Source organism: Herpailurus yagouaroundi, unplaced genomic scaffold, assembly GCF_014898765.1.
Source record: "Herpailurus yagouaroundi ecotype Mexico unplaced genomic scaffold, PumYag 180, whole genome shotgun sequence".
Classification (NCBI taxonomy): Eukaryota; Metazoa; Chordata; class Mammalia; order Carnivora; family Felidae; genus Herpailurus; species Herpailurus yagouaroundi.
In genome coordinates this window covers 22,901,530-22,919,257 of record NW_024412411.1, presented here as the reverse complement: position 1 = coordinate 22,919,257, position 17,728 = coordinate 22,901,530, and the positions used below count along the sequence as shown (strand labels likewise).

The following is a 17,728-nucleotide window of genomic DNA, read 5'->3' as shown; positions in this document are numbered from 1 at the left end:
TTCCATTCCTTGGGGGGAATCACCTTGGCCAGGCCTGCGCGGTGTGCGCCTTCGGATTCCATGTATGCAATGTATTTATCAAAGTCATTAAATTCTTCTTTGGTTGGATGAAATATCATTATGGTACAATTTGGGTTCTGCGCAAAGTTGGCCTTAGACTTCATGGTTTTCATTAATAAGCACCAAAGCCCAAACTTTTTAGATATCTTCTGGATATTCGAGGATGCTGGAAAATGCTACTTTTTCAAAAATGAATGAGTGTCTGTGTCAGCTGGAAATACCGGTGGACTACTATTACTATGCAAATTAAAGGATAATGTTTGTTAGGCTTGCTGATTCATCAGGGAATAGCACTCGTGGTAGAATATTTGCCCAGAAATGAGGGTGGCTGTGCCTGCGATTCTGTGATGCTCCTCTGTTGGCACCTGGTTCTGTCCTCTTGAGGTTTGTTGAATCACTCAGTCTTGGGTGGGTATCCTAAAGGTAGTGTCTTCAAGGCAGTGTTTAGACAAAGCCTAAAAGAAAAAATACAAAAATTTTGAAAGTTAATGTAGGAAAAGTATTAGAGAGTTACAGATAAAATACCACCATGGAACATTATTGAACGCTCAAAGAATGGCTAAAAATTTTTTTAAGTTTATTTATTTATTTTGACGGGGGGAGTGGGAGGGGCAAAGAGAGAGGGAGAGAGAGAGAATCCCAAGCAGGCTCCACTCTGTCCGAGCAGAGCCAGACACGGGGCTTGATCCCACGAACTGTGAGATCATGACCTGAGCTGAAATCAAGAGTCAGATGCTTAACCCACTGAGCCACCCAGGCACCCAAAGGGCTAAAATTTTATTTTATTTTTATTTATTTATTTTTACTTTTTTATATAACTTATTGTCAAGTTAGCTGACATACAGTGCATACGGTGTGCTCTTGGGAGTAGATTCCCACGATTCATCACTTACATAAAACACCCAGTACTCATCCCAATGAGTGCTCTCCTCAATGCCCATCACCCATTTTTCCCATACCCCCACCCCCACCCCCTTTCACCCTGTTTGTTTTCTGTATTTAAAAGTCTCTTATAGTTTTCTTCCCTCTTCATAACTATATATATTTTTTCTTTCCCTTCCCCCAGTCTTCTGTTAAGTTTCTCAACTTCCACATAGGAGTGAAAACATATGATATCTGTCTTTCTCTGACTGACTTATTTCACTTAGCATAATACACTCCAGTTCCTTTCATGTTGTTGCAAATGGCAAGATTTCATTCTTTTTCGTTGCTGAGTAGTATTCCATTATATATATATACCACATAAAAGGCTAAAATTTTATAAGATGATAAAACAAGAGGTGGTGTGGATGTGGAACAATGGGAATTGTCATACTCTAATAAAGATAATGGAAATCATTACACTCACCTTGGAAAACTATTTGGATAGTATGTACTAATAAAACTGAGCATATGCATGTGTAAAATTGAACACATACACGTGCATACATGTGGAAACATGCCTAGGTAACATGCATGACTCTGCACTAAAAGGTACCTGAGAATGTTCATAATAAAATTACTTCTAGTAGCCAAATACTGGAAACAACCTAAATACCCATCAACTGTGAATGGATGAACATTATGGTATATTCATACAGTCGAATATAATATAGAATGACGATAAACAAAACCACATAGAAACATAAAAAATAATTTTATAAACATCATACTGAGCAACATAATCCATGATTCCATTTTTATAAAGATAAAAATGAGGGGCACCTGGGTGGCTCAGTCGGTTAACCATCCAACTCTTGGTTTCAGCTCAGGTCATGATCTCACAGTTCATGAGTTTGAGCCCCACATCAGACTCTGTGCTGTCAGTGTGGAGCCTGCTTGCGATTCTCTTTCTCCCCTCTCTCTGGCTCTCCCCCACTTGCTCTCTTTCTTTCTCAAAACAAATAAAAAAACTTAAAGAAAAGATAAAAATGAGGCAAAGTTAGCTATATTAGATGTCAGAGTAGTAGTTACCTTTGAGAAAGAGAGAGATTGTGAGTGGGGCATAAGGAAGCCTCTGAAGAAATATTCTTAACCTAGGGCTGGTTACACAGCCATCAGAAGAGCTAATTGTGATAATTCATCAAGCTATGATGATTTTCACAAATTTCCATATGTTTATCAAAAAATAGACTTTAAGTGCAGCTCAGCCATAATGGGGGGTGCATGCAGCCCACATAGTATACATCTCTGAAGTGCTTGGTTCTGGTGAACAGGGAGCATTGTGCTGTAAGGCACCTAAGGACCTCTTCTTCATAGAGCCTCAACTTTCCAAGATCAGGAGACATAGCTGACTTTCCTAATACATAGAAACAGACACTGAGAGCTTGACAAAATAAGAAGACAGAGGAATATGTTCAAAAAAAGAACAGGACAAAACCATAGCAAGAGAACTAAATAAAACTGAGATAAGCAATATGCCTGATAAAAATTCAAAGTAATGGTCATAAACATACTTATGGACTCAGTAAAACCTTAAACAAAGAGAGAAAATATAAAAAAGAACCAATCTGAGATAAAGAACTCAATAACTGAAATAAAAAATACACTGGAAGAAATCGATAGCAGATTAGAGGAGGTGGAAGAACAGACTAGCACTTGGAAGACAGGGTAATGGTAAGCAATCAAGTTGAATAGAAAAAAGAAAACAAGCATAATAAAACATGAGAATCAGTTAAGGAAACTTGGTGACATCCTCAAAGGTAATAACATTTGCATTATGGGGATCTCAGAAAAAGAGAGAGAGAGAATGGGGCAGAAAATTAATTTGAATAAGTGAAAACATCCCTAATCTGGGGAAGGGAACAGACATGTAGATCCAGGAAGCACGGAGAGTCCCCAACAAAATTAACCCAAAGAGGTCCACACCAAGACACATAATAATTAAAATGGCAAAATGTAGTGATAAAGAGAGAATTTTAAAAGCAGCCAGAGAAAAGAGTTACCTACAAGGAAAACCCCATAAGGCTATCAGCTAATTTTTCAGCAGAAACTTTGCAGGCCAGAAGAGAGTGGCAAGATATATTCAAAGTACTGAAAGAAAGAAACCTGCAACTAAGAATACTCTACTCAGCTTTATTATCATTCAGAATAAAAGGAGAGACAGAGTTTCCCAGACAAACAAAAGTTAGAGGGCTCGTCACCACTAAAGCAGCCTTATGAGAAACATTAAAGGGAATTCTTTGAGTGGAAAGAAAATGCCATAATCAGGAATAAGAAAATTATGAAAGGAAAAATTTTCATAGGCAAATGCAAACATATAATAAAGTAGTAGATTAATCATTTATAAAACCATAATGGAGGCTAAACCACAAAAGCAGTAAAATCAACAAAATCTATACAAATCAGTCAAAGGATTCACAAAATAAAAGGATATAAAGTATGACATCTTATACATAAAACATGGGGTGGGGGAACAAAAATTTTATAATGAGTTCAAACGTAAATGACCTGATATAGACTGCTATATGCGTAAGATGTTACATCTGAACCTAATGGTAACCAAAAATCAAAACGTGTAATAGATACATAAAAAATAAAGAGAAAGGAAACCAATCACATCAAGCCATCAAACCACAAGGGAACAGAACAAGGAAAGAAGGAACAGAGAAGAACTACAAAAACAAAAGTAAAATAAGTAGCAAAATGGCAATAAGTACATAACTATCATAATTACTTTAAATGTAAATGAACTGAATGCTCTAATTAAAAAACATAGGGTGACTAAATGGATAAAAAATCAAGACCCATCTATATGCTGCTACAAGAGACTCACTTCAGATCTAGACACATGCAGATTGAAACTGAAGGGATGGAAAAACATTTACCATGCAAATGGAAGTGGAAAGAAAGCTGTGGTAGCAATATTTACATTGGACAAAATATACTTTAAAGTCTATAATAAGAGACAAAGAAGGATACTACATAATGACAAAAGGAACAATCCAACAAGAAGCTATAACGACTGTAAATATACACCCAATATGGAAGCAACTAAGTACATAAAACAACTATTGATTGACATGAAGGAAGAAATTGACACTAGTACAATAATAGTAGGGGACTTTAATGCCCACTTATATCAATGGATGGATCATCCAGACAGAAAATCAACAAGGAAAGAGTGGCTTTGAATGACACATTGGACCAGATACATCTAACAGATATATTCAGAGCATTCTATCCTGAAACAGTGGAATACACATTCTTTTCAAGTGCATATGGAAATTCTCCAGAAGAGATCACATTAGGCCACAAAACAAGTCTCGATAAATTTAAAAAAGTTGTAATTATATCATGCATCTTTTCTGACCACAACAGTATGAAACTAGAAATCAAGAAAATCTGGAAAGAATTAAAATACATGAAGGTTAAATAACATACTATTAAACAATAAATGGGTCAACCAAGAAATCAAAGAGGATATCAAAAAATACATGGAGACAGGGGATCCTGAGTGGCTCAGTTGGTTAAGTGTCTGACTTCAGCTCAGGTCATGATCTCACAGTTTGTGAGTTCAAGCCTCACATCGGGCTCTGTACTGACAGCTCGGAGCCTGGAGCCTGCTTTGTATTCTGCCTCTGTCTCTCTCTGCCCCTCACTTGCTCTCTCACTCTCTCTTTCTTTCAAAAATAAACATTAAAAAGTAAAAAATAAAAAATGAAAAACTACATGGAGACAAATAATGAAAACACAATGGCCCAAAATTTTTAGGATTCAGCAAAAGCTGTCCTAAGAGGGAAGTTTATAGCAATACAGGCCTACCTAAAGAAACAAGAAAAATCTCAAACAAACAACCTAACCTTAGACCTAAAGAAGCTAGAAAAAGAAAAACAAACAAAGCCCAAAGGCAATGGAAGAAAAGAAATAGTAAAGATTAGAGCAGAAATAAATGAAACAGAGACTAAAAAAATAAGCTGAATAGCACAATGAAACCAGGATAAGATAAACAAAATTGATAAACCTTTAGCCAGACTCATCAAGAAAAAAGAGAGAGGACTCCAATAATTAAAATCAGAAGTAAAGGAGGTGAAATAACAACTGACACCCCAGAAGTGAAAAGTATTATAAGACAATAGTATGAAAAACTATATGCCAACAAACTGGACAACCTAGAAGAAAATGGATAAATTCTTAGAAATATATAATCTTCCAAAACTGAATCAGAAAGAAATAGAAAATTGGAACACACCAATTAATAGCAATGAAATTAAATCAGTAATCAAAAAACTTCCAAAAGACACAAGTCCAGAACCAGATGGCTTTATAGGTAGATTCTACCAAGCATTTATTTTATTTTTTTAATATATGAAATTTATTGTCAAATTGGTTTCCATACAACACCCAGTGCTCATCCCAAAAGATGCCCTCTTCAATGCCCATCACCTACTCTTCCCTCCCTCCCACCACCCCCCATCAACCCTCAGTTTGTTCTCAGTTTTTAACAGTCTCTTATGCTTTGGCTCTCTCCCACTCTAACCTCTTTTTTTTTTTCCTTCCCCTCCCCCATGGGTTTGTGTTAAGTTTCTCAGGATCCACATAAGAATGAAACCATATGGTATCTGTCTTTCTCTGTATGGCTTATTTCACTTAGCATCACACTCTCCAGTTCCATCCACGTTGCTACAAAGGGCCATATTTCATTCTTTCTCATTGCCACGTAGTACTCCATTGTGTATATAACCACAATTTCTTTATCCATTCATCAGTTGATGGACATTTAGGTTTTTTTCCAAAATTTGGCTATTGTTGAGAGTGCTGCTATAAACATTGGGGTACAAGTGCCCCTATGCATCAGTACTCCTGTATCCCTTGGGTAAATTCCTAGCAGTGCTACTGCTGGATCATAGGGTTAAGTCTATTTTTAATTTTTTAAGGGACCCCCACTATTTTCCAGAGTGGCTGCACCAGTTTGCATTCCCACCAAGAGTGCAAGAGGGTTCCCGTTTTTCCACATCCTCTCCAGCATCTATAGTCTCCTGATTTGTTCATTTTCTACCAAGCATTTAAAGAAGAGCTGGGGCACCTGGGTAGCTCAGTCAGTTAAGCGTGCAACTCTCAATTTCGGCTCAAGTTGTGATCTAACGGTTTGTGGGACTGAGTCTTAACACTGGGATCCATGCTGGCAGCACGATACCCGCTTGGGATTCTCTCTCTCCCCCTCTCTCTGCCCCTCCCCTGATCATGCTCACTCTCTCTCTCTTTCTCTCTCAAAAATAAATAAATAAATTAAAAAAAAAAAAAACAAATTGAAGTCACAAATGAAAGGATATTCCATGCTCATGGATTGAAAGAACCAATGTTGTTAAAATGTGCACATCACCCAAAGCAATCTACAGATTTAATACAATCCCCATTACAACATTCTTCACAGAACTAAAACAAATAATCCTCAAATTTGTATGGAACCACAAGAGACTGAATATCTAAAGCCATCTTGAGAAAGAAAAACAAAGTTGGAGGTATCACAATCCCAGATTTCAAGATATACTACAAAGCTATAGTAATCAAAATAGCATGTTATGAGCACAAAAGTAGACACATAGATCAATGGAACAGAAAAGAGATCCCATAAATAAACCCATGTTTCTATGGTCAATTCATCTATAACAAAATAGGCAAGAATATGCAATGGGAAAAAGTCTCTTCAACAAAAGGTGTTGGGAAAACTGGATAGCTATAAAAAAAAAGAATGAAACTGAACTACTCTTTTATACCATACACAAAATAAACTCAGAATGAATTAAGGACCTAAATGGGGAGACCTGAAACCATAAATTCTTAGAAGAAAGCATAGACAGTAGTTTCTTTGACATCAGTCATATAAACATTTTTCTATATCTGTCTCCACAGGCAAGGGACACAAAATCAAAAATAAACTATTGAGACTACATCAAAATAAAAAGCTTTTACACAGTCAAGGAAACCACTGACAAAATAAAAAGGCAACCTATAAATGGGAGAAAATATTTGTAAATGATACATGCAATAAGGGGTTAATATCCAAAATACATAGAGAACTTATACAACCCAACACCTAAAACAAAAACAAAAACTGAAAAAAAACAATCTGATTAAAAAATGGACAAAGACCTGAATAGACATTTTTCCAAAGACAACATACAGATGGCCAACAGACATGAAAATATTCTCAATATCACTAATCATCAGGGAAATGAAAATCAAAACAACAATGAGATAACTCTTTACTTATGTCAGAATAGCTGCAATCAAAAAGCGTGGGCAAGGATGTGGAGAAAAAGAAACCCTTTGCGCATTGTTGGTAAGCATGCAAATTGGTGCAACCACTGTAGGAAACAGTGTGAAGATTCCTCTAAGATTAAAAATAGAACTACCATTTTATCCAGTCATTCCACTGCTGGGTACTTACCCAAAGAATATGAAAAAACTTACTCGCAAAGACATATGCACCCCAATGTTTATTGAAGTATTATTTATAATATCTAAGATATGGAAGTAACCCAAGTGTCCATCAATAAATGAAATGGATAAAGAAGAAATAGAATATTACTTAGCCATAAAAAGAATGAGATCTTGCCATTTGTAACAATGTGGATGGACCTAGAGGATATAAAGTGAAATGAGTCAGACAGAGAAAGACAAACACCATATGATTTCACTCAAATGTGAAATTTAAGAAACAAAACAAATGAACAAACAAAAGAAACAAAGCACTCTTTAAAATTTTTTTGAATTTTTAAAATTTATTTTAAATCCAGTATAGTTAACATACAGTGTTGTATTAGTTTCACATGTACAATATAGTGATTCAACAATTTCTACACATTATCATGATGAGCACTGGGTAATATATAGAATTGCCAAATTATATTGTATACCTGAATCTAATATAACATTGTATGTTAATTATACCTCAATGAAAAAATAAAAATAAAATAAAGATAGAGTTTAGGCATTATGCTAGCATTAAAGACTACGAGACATATTTCATTACATTAACAGAAATAAATGAACTAAACACTGAATCAATTAAAGGGGCTAGAAAATAGAGACAAAAGGAAGAGGATTAAAGAAATGACAAGGGGGGCGCCTGGATGGCGCAGTCGGTTAAGCGTCCGACTTCAGCCAGGTCACGATCTCGCGGTCCGTGAGTTCGAGCCCCGCGTCAGGCTCTGGGCTGATGGCTCAGAGCCTGGAGCCTGTTTCCGATTCTGTGTCTCCCTCTCTCTCTGCCCCTCCCCCGTTCATGCTCTGTCTCTCTCTGTCCCCAAAAAAAAATAAATAAACGTTGAAAAAAAAATTAAAAAAAAAAAAAAAAAGAAATGACAAGGAATACAGATGAAATTAATGAAAGATAATACATACACAACCGGTATGAAGACCAAAAATGTTCTTTGAAGAGATTAACAAACCGTGAGTATAATTGATCATAAGAAAAGAGAGAAGATAACAAGCAGTAATAGGAATTAACAGACCACAAATCTAATAATACAGTAGAAAAAATTTAAGAGAATCGTATCAGCATCTTGCTAGCAAAATTTTCAAAAGAGATCAACTTTCTACAGAGAAAAAATATCCAAAATGGACTCAAGAAAAACTAGGAAGCATGAACACAGAAGCATAAGAATCTGGTTCCAAGTATGACCCCTAAAAGCCCAAGAGATACATCATATTATAGGTGAATCTAGCAAATTTTTAAGAAAGTTGGCTCTTATTAATGCAAATTCTTTCAGAGAAAAAGTTAGAAAGCCACTCAGATGAGGCTACAATGTCTGATAGCAAAATAAGAAAACAACAGAAAATTAAAACAACAGAAAATTATGCTATAGGCCATCTTTAAGTTATAAACATAGATGAAAGCTTAAACAGAATGTTATCCAACCAAATAAAGAAACATATTAAAAGAATAATATCTCATGACCAAATAGAATGCATTCTAGGAATATAAGGATGATTCAGTATCTGAAAATCTAATGAAGTAATTCAGAATACTAACAAAGAAAATGAAAACTATCATCATCTTGTAGGTACCGAAAAACTATTTGATGAAATTCAACACTTATTCATGATTTTTAAATTCTTTACTTGTAAACCATTAAAAAATATTTCTATAGTAAGATGAAGGGTTTCAATGTAAAAAATGAACAGCAAGTATCATTCTTAGCAGTGAAATAAAAGAAACATTCTTAAGGAGAAAAAGATGCTAACTACTTCATTGACATTATCTCAAGAGGTCCCTTAATACTGTTTGCTAATCCTTTTATACTCTCCTAATTTCTGTTTACCTGCTCTCCAAATATTCTATTTTATCTTCCCTGTCTTCAAATTTGGGCATGCCTACTCCATTCACTTGGAATCCTTCAAATGTCCTAAGAGTCCCTACATGATCTGGTACCCCACTACCTCTTGATGCTCAGTATCACTGCTTTCTACTCTACCTACCTCTTGCTCTCTCACTTCCAACCACATCCCAGGCTGTGTCTCAGAAAAGCCTGGAGTCCACCTACCTGATGGGTCTTTGCAGACAAGCAATTCTCTTATCTCCCTTGAGTTTCAGTTCAAATATCACCTTCTCCGATTGCCTTGTTTTGGATAAAATTAGAGATGGTTTTCTCTCAAGAAAACAGTCTCTCAAGAAAACAACTCCCAACGAAACATGAACTTATATGTCTTTTCAAAATTCTAATCACATTGGCCCCACCCCAAGTCCATCATCCCTAGTCCAATCACCACTGAATCCAATTAGCTATCCAAACACCTCTTCCAACTGAACTCACAATGTTCTTTGCTTTAGTAAACACCCTCATTTTCAATGTTACCAGCTACAAAGCATGCGTGTTTTGCCTGAATTTTTTTTTCTTGGAGACTTCTTACAAGAAAATAAAGACGGGAAATGACGGCCAACCCTCAACAAATCTGAAATTGTGTTTAAAAATAAAAATAAAAACAATTTGTAAGCTCAAACAGCTTTCTCCACAGTCAGAGCTACTGTGACTGGAGAAACTGCCAAGGACTGAGTAAGGAGGAATGGCTGGAAGATGATATAGAGCAGTTAATGCTGGGCTTTCCAGATAAATTACCTAGATGTACCTATGGGGGGGACAAGTAAGCCTACTCCTATCTTTTTTTTTTTTTTTACTGTTTATTTATTTATTTCTATTGAGAGAGAGAGAGAGAGAGAGAGAGAGAGAGAGAGAGAGAGAAAACGTGAGCACAAGCATTGGCGCATGAGTTGGGGAGGGGCAGAGAGAGAGGGAGAGAGAGAATCCCAGGCAAGATCCACACTCAGTGTGGAGCCCCATGCGGGGCTCAACTTCACGAGTGTCAGATCATGACCTAAGCTGAAATCGAGTCAGGCGCTTAACCAACTGAGCCACCCAGGTGCCCCTAGCTTACTACTATCTTAAGTTGGTGTTTGAAATCAGAGCGGACCTCCTGGAGATTCTGATTCCACTTGGAGTCACCTTAGAAGATTATTGGAAATTTCTGACTTTTTCTGGACAAATTGCCTGGAAGTGTGCCAGAAACCAAGAGCACAAGCACGTTTTGTGGGGTCTGGAGGTTATAGAAATTGTAGAACCCTCCTAGGAACAGAAAGATTTCCCTGGGAATACTGACAGGACGGGAAGAAAATAGTATAGGAAAGATAGCACAGTTGTTAGGGAACAAAACATATTAGCATTCGGGTCTGCCCAAAAACTATAGGGAAGAAAAGAAAACCTTGCCAAAGAAATGTGGTGAGGAGGAGCTCCTGGGGAAGAGTCAACCACATTATGGTTAGAGATTGAGGCATTTTATCTCACCCTACAGTCTCCCCAATAAGACTACACAAGATCACCTCAAAAGAATAGAAACTCCTCACATCTCCTGTGGTTCCCAAGAGTCTTGGCACCCTAGGTTCTTCCACCTTATTCAAGGTCCATCCAGACAAGAGGAAGCTAGGACGCATGCCCAATCCAATGCCATCCCATTCCCCAACAAGGTCACCATAGTTTGGCTTCTTTATTAAACATAAACTCTTTTTTCCTTTGGGTCTGGGATCTGGAGCAAAAATAGCCAAGGAAGGGTTTGCTTTCTGTGACCTGGTGGCTTCTGTAAAAGTACCCAAACAAACATATGCTGCAGATTCAAATGCCAATGGCAGAGGCACTTTGAGTAAGCGGTGGTAGCTCTTGGCACCTCTGCTTTAGATGGACCCTAAGGCACTAAAGAATCTGCAGAGGTGGGGTAAGGAGGATCAGTACACTCCTCTCCTTTTCCAACTTTAGTGTCCAAGGACGAAAGGAAGGTTATAGCTGGTAAAACAACCTCTCGGTCTTTACAGAACTTATTGCTAATAAATGTGGATGAGGGGACCAGATAACAACCTGGCTCATCCTTGAGGGAACATGACAAATACAATTAATTTAGACTCTAAATTCTGGGTGGGTGTCAAATAACATCTCTCTCTTCTTATTCCAGATATAACTGAGAGCACTCAAGAGTCTTGGGGATAGATGGTTATGAAGCAGTGTCCAAAAATGACCCCAGATGTTTACCCTAGAATGCCTCAACAATAGGCTAGTCCAAACTCCTTCCCCTAGCTGATGGGAAGTGGTTATGTACAGCTTCCCACGGGAATAATGGCTTGCTTCCCGTGGCTAGAGGACTGTACCATCTAAATGGACCCAAGGTCCCCAGCTGCCTCCTAAAGGGCAGGCCCCAAATAGCTAGTATGACATCTAGACTGATTCCCCCAGCCGTCTGTATGTACTGTTCCTGATAAAGTTGCTCCCATTGGAGCCCTATAAGAAGGAAGAACAGGGGAAGGAGCCCCTCCACAAGAACAAAACGAAAGTCATATCCAGCCTGCCTCCTGAACATGAGATGCCTCTCTGTGGAAATGCTAAAGAAAAAGGGGGACTGTGTGCACCTTGGACTTGATGTGTTTCCTTAACTCATACTGTGTAACTTTGAAGTATTTATCCCCAGGCCTTGAAAAACTGGTGGCAGCCCCCACAAGGACTATCCAGCGGGACAAAAAATTTCCCCATGAACAAGGGGCATTCAAAAGATGGGAAGAAAGCAAATAGTAAGGTTCCATCAGGGTTAGGTTTTTCCAGGCAAGTATGTCTCATGCAAAGAGGGGCACTGATGGATTAGATTAGGTAGATGGAGTGATGATAATCATGGGCCATTAAATCTATCCTGGCTAAAAAAAGAAATGAGAACATGACGGTGGTGATGGAGAATGAAACAGTATTTGACTTGTGGGCTCAGTTTCTCCAGTGGGCCAAACAATCTTGTTAGAACACTAGGAAATGTAAGCTGGAAAGAGAACGGGGATGCTTGAAATGGACTTTTTTTTAACTTAGGTATTTTTTAACTGAGTGTCCATTTTATTGATGTCTTGAAATCCTTTTTACTTTACGCTATGAAATTTCAAACTGTCTGCCTCTACCCACATTATCTCACCCAAATTTTCTTCCTTCCTTCTCAGTCCTTAAATTCCACCCCTTCTCAAGTACATGAACTTGACCCCTTTTCTTCCTTTATGCCCACCCCCCCAAAAAAACACCATCTCTTCTCTCATCTCCTATAGTTCTCTCTTAGCACTTATCCTTCATACTTGATATACTATGAACAGCAAGAGTTACCTTTATTTAGTATCTCATTTTGCCAGGCCTTTTATTAAATATTAAACACTTCCTAAATAGAGTCTCATTCAAACCTCACAACTGGCCCATGTATGAAGTTGGTGCCATCATTGTCCCCAATTTATGGAGGAGAAAAATTCATATTTAACCCAAGAACTTGTGGTCTCAATCTCCAGAGCTATTTTTGTACTTGTCTTCCATATAAAAGTATTTTGAAAGCATGGTCTGTGTCCTGTTCTTTATTATAGTTTCCAAGGGATCTTGTAATTTCTATATTGTGCACTCCAAAAATTTATTCAAGAAATAATTAAGTGAGGCTATTTGGTATACACCTGCAGCCTCTCTCCTCTTGGTCACATGCTTTATTCCTGCTCTTCTTTTTCAAGAGGACATACTCCTCTCTGGCTAATCTCTCCCTTTAAACCCCTTCAATCAATACCTCCCACTGTTCCAGGATGGTCAATTACATAATCACTATCACCTTTGCCTTTGTTAAATCTCAGTCACCTGTCTCTTAATTTAAGTTATTGTCCTTTCTCTCACTTTCCTTTCAGTACCTAACATGTCAAAAACACAAACAGAAACAACAGTCTTTGTTCACAAACCCCACTTCCTCATCTCTCTCATCTTCTGGTTCTGCCCCCACTTCTCCACTGGAATTGATCTCCGTAAATCATCGAATTGCTTCCTCCCAAATGCTATTCCAGGGGTTATACTTTATCTCTCCACATCACTGATTCACGGAGCACCCCCTTCTTCGTCCTAAAACTCTGACCTCGAGGCACTGCTAATTCCTCTTAACTCTGGTTCTTCTTCTTCATCTCCCTGTTTCCACTTCCTCTTCCTACCACACACAAGCAAACTAACCTCAAAGCTCCACTCTCGTAAGTGTATTTCTTTCTTTCTTTAAATTCCCCATTTATGTTCATGGCTTTCTTTAGCACTGCACTCTCACTCTTCAAAGATATTATTTATTGTCATAATTTTCTATCATACCGACTTGCTCCTAACCTTTTTCTTCATCTTGGACAGCCCACTGGGCCCCTGAAAATCAACTTTTTTAGTACAAATTGATCATCTTTCTCCTAAAATTAATTTCCTCCTTTAGATGTCTTTATTTCTACAAATGATAATACAGTTACCCTAGTCACTGTCCGCCTCAGACATTAGCCACTGTTTCTGCTGGAAGTATCTAAATTCTGTGTTTAATAAAAGATTCCCTCCTGAATTACAAATTCTACTGACCACTCATTGAAATGGATTTGATGGTTGAATAAATTCTGTTTATGATACAAGTGACTGACCTTTGTACTATTGGACAGTTATTACTTATAAATATGTATCCTAATTTCAGTACCTTGAACAGTATGCACAGTAAAATACTGGTGAAATTAACAAAGTTCCTTAGATATGTGGCAATGGAATGATTGCACTGTAGGATTTAAATATCTTAAGGTCCTTAACCTGTTATTTCCAAAACTCTTCAGAAAGAATGTTTCACATCCTCACCATTAAGTAACTTTACTTTGGGGGGTGAGGGGAAAGGAAAAACAAACTACTTGTTTGGTAAGCGAAAAAGTGGAGCTCAAGTTTTAATTTACATTTCTTGGAGTACCACTAAGGCTTTTTTTTTTTTTTTTTTTCCTTTCATGAATATGAGCTATTTGCATTTCATCATATGTATTGGTTCATAACCTTTGCCCACTTTCCTAGGACCATTTTAGGGTCCTAGTGCTTTTTCTCATCTACTTATATGACCATTTTACATATTGCCATATGAAAATTTTACATATTAAGCCCTTTATTAGATATGTTCATAGGTTTTTCCCAGTTTCCCACTTCTTTATAGTTCCTTAATTTTATTTAATCTAAAATGTTGACACATATTTCAGTGTTTTAAGGTGAGTCTTTTGCTTTGTAATGTCTTTCACATCTGTTTAAAAAGTTTATTTCCCCTTCAGAGGCAGGTTAAGTAGTATCTTACTTTTTTCCCTTTTATATGTTAATTGTACCTTTAATTCTTTTTTTTTTTTTTTAAGTTAACTTGTTTTATTGTTTTGTGGGGATGATGTGAGGAATAAGGAAGATGTAAATCTAATGCCTGGTCCTTTAAATATGTCCTGTTTGTTGTGTGTTTTCTCTCTTCCTCTCAAGTTTATAGATTTTCTTTATCCCAGTGTTCTTAAATTTTTTTTTTCAGTCTCAAAATTCAGGTTCTTTAGTTTAAGGAAAAACTTTTTACTTCTTTGATGACTTCCTCTACTTTTTCCCTCTGTTTATTAACTCCTGTTATGTGGATATCAGGCCTCATGGATTGGACCTTTAACTTTTGTAACTTTTCTTCTCCCAGTTTTCTATCCTTTTATCACTATGCTCTTCTAGAAAAACGTCCTCATCTTTACCTTCCCAAACTCCTTCAGTTGTCTTTTCCATCTTTATCAAAATTTTAATTTCCAAGGCATTTTTGATCCCTTAGCTTTTTTGTGTGTATGTAGCTTCCTTGTCCCCCACCCCGTGTCTTATTGTCCTGTTCTTGTTTCATGGGTACATTTCTTCTATCTCTCTGAAAATATTAACATGTCAATGGCTTTTGAAGGTTCTTTTCCGCCTGTATGGTCTGTTTCTTTGAAATTTCCTTTTATTAATTTTCTGTTTCAGTTTCTATCTTTCAGCTTTAAGGCTTTCCTCAAATGTCTGGTGATCCTTAGTAGTTGGTTCATATAGGACTATAACACAAAAAACTGTTTAGAAGCTCAGGGTGTATGGTGATTATGTTTCCCTAAATGATGATCTGTCTGGGCTGTTTCTTGGGTGAGCCTCTGATGTATCTCTGGGGCTGGTCATATTCAATAGTGACGGATCTTCTAGTCTTCCTCCTGGAGGGGACAGGCCTGACTTCCCTAATATACGGAAAAGGGGCCCTGAAATTTCTAATATCCAACTTGTAAAGTTCACTAAGCCAGTTTGTTTTCCCTATGACAGCCACTCTCTCAAGAGGTGCTGGAAATTCCCAGTCCAGAGGCCATCTTTTTCACCTACTCTAGAAAATGAAGCTTAGTCTTCCATGAGGGCAAAAGAGGAGTTTAGAAAGGGAGGGGATCTGAGGCTCTAACTGATTCTTAGATTTAGTCTTCCATCAGGGCAACAGAGAAGTTTAGGAAGGGAGGGGATCTTAGGCTCTGACTGCTTCTTAGATTTTCAAGAAGTCCTCCTTAGCCTCCTTTTAACTGCCACGTTCAGAGGTATCTAGTGCCATGAAAGCCTAAGTCTTTGGGTTCTGTAGAGACAATTGCATTGCGTCTTGGCTTTCCTCATTGCCAATTTAGGATTCAACTTTACAGGGTTTGGTAAATCAGTTTCTGCTTGTCTACCTGTTTTTTTGTAAGCCAAAAATCCTATTATTGTTACTTGAGTGGAGTTTTGGAGGAAACAAAGTAAGCGACTGTACTTAAACCACCATCTTTATATCTTGTTTCCTCAAATATCTCTCTCAATAGTACCTAACCCAAACCTTGGGCTCCAAATTCTTTGTCATTGTCCCTGACTCTATAATCTTCCTCTCTCACTTCTCTAAGTTATAATCCCTACCTTCCAGACAAACCCCCTCGAGACTCTTCTCCACCAACCCTAGGCCTCCCTGCCAACTATTTGTCTGGGCCACGTATTTGGTACTTAGCAGAAACTGTTGAAGTGGGAGCTATCCAGAATGTTTTACTTGACAGTTAGCTTTCACCTCTAATGGGTACTTGTCTAAAGCTATAAATCCCTTCCATGAGATGTGCTTGCTTCTCTCCCCAAGATATCTGCATGTTTCTGCCCCACAAATTTCAACATACTCTTCTTTATTAGCTGCATGGAAAAGAGAAGATAAAAAAGTGATTTTTTTCTTGTACACTTTGTGCCTCAAATGCCAATGTTTGGTGTCAGTTTCTTTTTTAGGAACATCCAAGAGTTTGGTGGTTAGTGTCGGGCATGAACAGCATAGATTAAATTGTAACAAAGATTGGGACTTGGCCTTTATTTGGTTTTACTTTGTTTTGCAGGGAGGACTTGGCCTTTAAATCAGCAATTCAAATGTCACATTATGATTTTGTTGTGACATATAATAAACTGAGCACGGGAATATTAACCTCATTAGAGTTTTCTCTATTTACTTTCCTCTGTTACATGGATACTGTGGCAGTCACGGTGGTATCTAGCAGCAGAGAGAGGCAAGAGCCAGAAGTCTTTTTTGAACTCCATTATCTCCAAGACACAGCCACTCTATTGAATTGAGGCAACTTCTAACATGTGCTTCTTTGAATTGCCAATACAGTTCTTGAGTAGCATGTAAGTCTGGTTCTTGGACTTCTCCAGAGATTCTAAACTACTTAATGCTAAAAACAAACAAACAAAGAAACAAAACACAAAACTCCTTTGCCTTAGACTACAGTGAATTCTAGAGTAAATTCTATAATATGCAGCTAAAAAACCCTGGCCAATAACTAATATACTTCCTGTCCCTCATTTCCACTCCTCAAAAGTAATCACTCTTAGGTATTTTAGCTGTTTCTTGTGTTCTCTTTTTCCAACATTTCTAGACTTTTCAGTTTTAGATATTGTGGACAGTCATACTATAAAAGATACAGATTTAGTTCTCTTATGCTTCATCCCAACACAGACTTCCCCTACTCCATCCTCTCCTATAGCTGTATCAAATTTTTTGGTTAAACCAAGTCTATATTTTTACCAGGCAAAACTCGTTACGGCTGAGTCACGTAGTACACTATGACTGCATTTCCACATACAAAATTTTATTTATCAGGTAGTTAATAATTGTCTCATTGTTTCATTTGCTTGGTTTTATACATACTAATTCATTCCCAAATTCATTTCCAGTAGTGTAAATATCTTGTAGATACATAAAACACATCAGGTACCAAATCAGATTTCTCTCTTCAGAAATATCCTTCCTGGAGCCCTCCATATGCTTTCTTGAATCTGGACTGGTTAGTCTTTAGGGTGCTGCATAGCCTGCAGGCTAGAGTTTCTACTTATCATAATCCTAGAGATTCCCTTTCTATATTATGTTA

General features: G+C 37.4%; 1 long non-coding RNA gene across 1 annotated transcript in view; it reads right to left on the bottom strand.

Annotated features, from left to right (window-relative positions):
- Positions 1-6: 6 nt before the first annotated feature.
- LOC121039442 (uncharacterized) overlaps positions 7-17,728 on the bottom strand; it is a 32,604-nt gene continuing 14,882 nt past the window's right edge. The window contains exon 3 of the long non-coding RNA XR_005794798.1: positions 7-515. This is a non-coding gene — a long non-coding RNA (uncharacterized LOC121039442). The remainder of the gene's footprint in view (positions 516-17,728) is intronic.